Below are 4,858 nucleotides of genomic sequence, written 5' to 3'. Positions count from 1 at the left end.
GCAAATAATCAGAGGGGAAAATACAAAGAGAAATAGGAAAACAATGGGAATAAAATGAAGGTTGAGCGGATAAGAAAGGGAAAAGGAGGATTATCCTGCCCCAGAGGTTAAAAGCAAAGATGTACATGGCTCATACATGAAGAAATTAGGAAAACAAGGGAGGTCCTGAGCCATTAGTGCCCAAAAAAAGTGAAGCAAAACGTGGAGTTGTTACACAGCTGGAATGAAAGGGAACGAAGCAGCATTAATGTGCTGAAAGGAGACAACAAAGCAGCAATGAGAATGGATTTTGTAGAGAGCAAAGGATTAGCTGAGATCCCAAAGTACAGATGGTCTTGGGTGAAATAATCACCTTTGCCCCAAGGGAGTCAGCAATGCCCACGGGTTGGTCACACGAGGAGGAGGAGGAATTGAGATGGAACCAAATGATTCCATCTAATTGAAAGCAGGTCCCAGGGCAACTTGTAAACCTCCCTCCCAATTTCTGTCTCATCCCAGAAAGAAAGAAAGAAAGGCAGAAGGAATAATCTTCTTGTGTTTTGGGACAGTCCAGGTCATCCTGGTGAAGTTGAAAACAAGTATTAGATAATTAATAAGTCTTAGTTCATAAGGATCACTATTTTAAGGAGTGTTTAGGCCAAACCTGTCAATGTTGATAATTTCATTCTCCTTCTGTAAGTTTTCTGCCTTCAGAAAATGCTCAGGATTAGCAGCTTATGAGGGAAAATTTCAGGGTAGAGATACCAACACTTTTCCAGCATTAAAATATTCAGAGAATCCTAAAACATACCAAGCTGGAAAGGACTCACAAGGAGTCCAACTCCTAATTCTCAGTGCTGAAATGAGCACTCATGGCCATTGAGCTGAGGTTACAAACTCATCACCAACACAACATCCTTGCTCCTAGGAGCCAGAATTTCCCATGGGGAGTGTGCAGGGTGGGAATTTGCAGAGTTGAGTGCCAGGGCTAGGAGGCCTGGGGAGAAAAAAGACACTGTCCCAGGTTGCCCAGGGAGGCTGTGGCTGCCCCAACCCTGGCAGAGTTCATTCCAGGTTGAATAAAACCTTGAGCAACCTGCTCTGGTGGGAGGTGTCCCTGCCCAGGGCAGGGGATGGGGCTGGATCATCTCTAAGCTCCTTTCTAACCCCTTAACAATCTATGAAATTAGGAAATGTCAGGTGTAGGCAAAGGCAGATGTGGTGTAGATGGGGTAAAGTGCTGCAGCAAGACAGGAGTGTTCTTCCCTCTCACCAGCAGCACCCAGTGAGCCTCTGAAAGAGCACCCACTCCTCTGGGGTGGGAAGTGGCTTTGCCCAAAGCATCATGCATGGAACATTCTCCATTAAGCCATACTTTGTGTTCAAAAGATCTCTCTCTGTGCTATGTGTGTGGCTACTCAACTTGAGCTCTTCAGACCTCTCTCCTGCAGCCAGGCTCCCATTCTGATCCTATCAAGACTGTCTGTTTTTAATTTAACCCTTCCTTTTTGAGTGGATCTGGCTTGAAAGGCATGAAAAGCCTGAGCTCCCAAGCTACCTTACCTCTTCAAGAGCCACAGGAAGGTAAGTGCATATATTTTTAAACCACACCAAATTTATCCCTAATGCAACTCACTGGAATAAAGCTCCTAAGATCAATGCAGCTGCACTGACCTTTTAAGTGACCCCTGAGGTTTTAAGTCAAGTAAATTTCTGTTTTCCTGGGCAAAATTTTCCCTTTGTGATCCCTTCAAATGATCCTAAGTGTGCCAAGTAATGGTGACTGGTGTTTATCTAAGCAAAGCACATGTGGTATGTGTGTTGTATAGGGGGATATGTGTGAATCACTACCAGCAATGGTTATAAAGCTCTTTCAGCCCCTAAAATCATTTTATTTCATTGAAGAAACTGCAAACAAACTCCCCAGCAGTGTGGCTGCCTGGGTTAGGTATCAATCATTGGGTTTGGATCATTTAGGGCTCTAGGCTGAGATGTTACACAGTCCCCAAAGGTGTTTAGGGGAGGATGCAAGAGCTCAACATTGAGGGGCAATTCTGGTTCTCCCCTGGGGAGGAAAACACACAGTGAGTAAAACATCCAAACCTGATGCTTCTCCCTACATTGCCCTGACCCAAGTCCCCCTTGTTTTCTCTCCTAGATGAGCAGGACCCCAGTTTCTTCCCAGTTTTGGGGTTGTTTTTGCTAAATCTGTGGGATCACCTCAACAGGGAGCCCTGCCCTGTTCACCCAGAAATTTGGCAGCAAAAGGAATGGTGTGTGTTTGCAAAAATACACAGGAATATCTGCTCTGTGTGTGTGTGTGTCTGCTCAGCCAGTGAAAAGAGCTAATCTGTGATCCAGAGCTCAGGGAGGGCACAGCCAGGGCTGGGAATGTATGAGAGTTCCTGGGTGAGATCCATACTCATCCCCATCACCCCTGGGACAAGAGGGACAAAAAGGGGAAAAATAGGTAAGAGACTTTTAGGGCAAAGAGGTGACCCTGCCAGCAGCACGTGCTGATGGTAGGAAGCCTCTGCCACCTCATTTCTGCCACAAAAAGCTGTGAAATATTCGATTTAGAATATCTCTGAGTGTGCAGAGGTTTTTCCTTCCTGGGGGTTACCTTCCTTTCCCTTCTCCACAGATGGGGATTGTCACCTCTGCTTATTGCCCCTGAGTTAGCCCCAGGAGAGGCTGAAGTGCCACTGTGGTTTGGGGACAGGTTTTGCTGCTGTTGACCAAGATACAACCCTATTCCTCCTCTCCTTTATTTATCTGTACCCTAAACAGAGACTCCAAAAAGCAGCTCCTCTCTATGTGACTGTGGGACAAACAAATCCTAAAGCTGTGACCCAATCTGGCTGAAGTAACACACCTTTAATCTTCCAGATCTGCTTTAAATATAGATCTGGCTATAACCTAACACTGAGCAAAGCCCCAGCCCTCCTGGAGAAGCAATCTCAGCTGATGAAACAGCCAGTCAAGCAGCTTACACTCTCCCTCCATTAACAAGTTGGGCATTAGCCCCATTTCATCACTGTTAATTCATTTGCTTACTCATTTGCTCCTCAGAGAAAGTTGTTAGCCTGTTGGATTTTCTTTTTTTTTTTTTTAAACCCTCCAACTAAAATCCCAGAATGATGCCAGAATGGCCATTTCAGGAGAGGATGCTGTAAGAGATTTTATTTCTTTATTTGGTTTGGTTTGGGAAAAAAAAGGGAATTTTGCTGGCACCACAGGGAGAGAAAAGCCTTTCCCTCCCCTCCCTGCTCCTCCTGAAGTGCTCTGTGTATCAGTGCATCCTCTGTGGGCATGGATATGTGTGTGTAGAAATGCTAAAAATAGAATGCAATACATAAATATATAAAATATATATAATTATCTACTTTTATAGAGATCTAGGTTGATTTAGTGTGTGATAACTGCACAGGTAAGACAATATGTGTGCATGGCTCTAACCCACACCCTCTACACAGGGGGAAAAATGCTCCCGTGGGTTTTCCTGGTGGGATAAGGAGCTTTTTGCTCCCCATCCCTGAGGTTTGGCTCGGTGGAACTGATGGAGGAGCCACGACTGTGTCCTACCCACGCGTGGAATTGCCGGCAGCGCTGGGAACCTCGAGCCCTGCACATTCATTAAACCCTGACGATTGCCATTCCTATTCTTTTAAAGCTTTTTCCTCATCTATTTACCATTTACCAGCTCATCCATATGGAAGACATGGCTTACACTTCCCTGAGAACTGTACTTTTAGGGCTAATTGATTCGGGTAATTAATTTGTTCTACCTGCTGGATCAGATGGAAATGCTGTCCGTGTGCCCAAGGATTAGCACTTGCCTTTCTAACATCTTTCTTAATTATCTAATAGCATGGGTTGTGCGAATTCTGGCTCTATTAGAACACTTTTACTATTAACGGTAGTGATTGGAATTGTGATGACAACTCGATTTCAACAAATTAGAGCTTAAAATCAGGAGATGAAGGAGTAGCGCCTTCTTTTAATTTCCCTGAGTTTAACATCAATAATTAGAGCAATTTGCCGAGATGCGAACCGAAATTATCTCGGCTATGATGTGGTATATCACCCTCATTTTAGCAAATTGACTCCGGGGAAATGAATGGTACAGATTAGGGAGGGGGAGAGAAAAATACAAACAGAGGAAAGACCCAAAAAAAAAAAAAAAAAAAAAAGAAAAAAAAAAAAAGAAAAGTGTTGGCGCAACAGAAAGAGAGGGAGGGATGGGAACAAAACCCCGACGGGGTGAGAACCTAAGCGAGGAAAACCTCCGTGCGGGGGAACAGGTTAGGAAAGCAGTGTGGACAAGAACCCCTCATTTATTTCATCTTCCTCCCCAAGTTTTTTTGCTTTTTTAAAGAAGCGATAAAAGGAGGAAACACTTAGATTTGGGCAAATCCCATAGCGCAGCGCTGGGAGAGAGGCTGATGTGGGATGCGGGACAGGCTGGGCAGCATCGGAGAGACTCTGCCAGGGTTCGCACCTCTTCGCCCCCTCCTCGCCCCCAGGGTGGTTTTGGTGGCCCGGCAGGTCCATCCGCCCCCCTCTCGCCATTGGCTCCCAGTACATCCCCCTTCCCATCGCTCCTCAAAGCCGCGCAGCGCCCCGAGCATCCCCAGCCTCTCCTCGCCCCAGCTGCGTCGCTTTACACTTCTACCTGGGGAGATAGTTCTAAAAATTATTAACATCCTTTCTTTTCACTCTGGAGTTAGGGAAAAAAAATCGGTATTTATTTATTATTGTCATTTTTTTGTGTGTGTGTTTCTCCTCTCCCGGTGCCGCCGATCGCTCCTGTTTTTTCCTGAGGTTGCTCAGCCAGGTTCGGTCCCTTCGCTCGAGGGGGAGATACAACCGAAATGAA

The sequence above is a fragment of the Acanthisitta chloris genome, unplaced genomic scaffold, assembly GCF_000695815.1.
Source record: "Acanthisitta chloris isolate BGI_N310 unplaced genomic scaffold, ASM69581v1 scaffold8618, whole genome shotgun sequence".
In the NCBI taxonomy this organism is placed as follows: Eukaryota; Metazoa; Chordata; class Aves; order Passeriformes; family Acanthisittidae; genus Acanthisitta; species Acanthisitta chloris.
The sequence above is the reverse complement of the archived record's forward strand: the minus strand, read 5'-3'. Positions refer to the sequence as shown.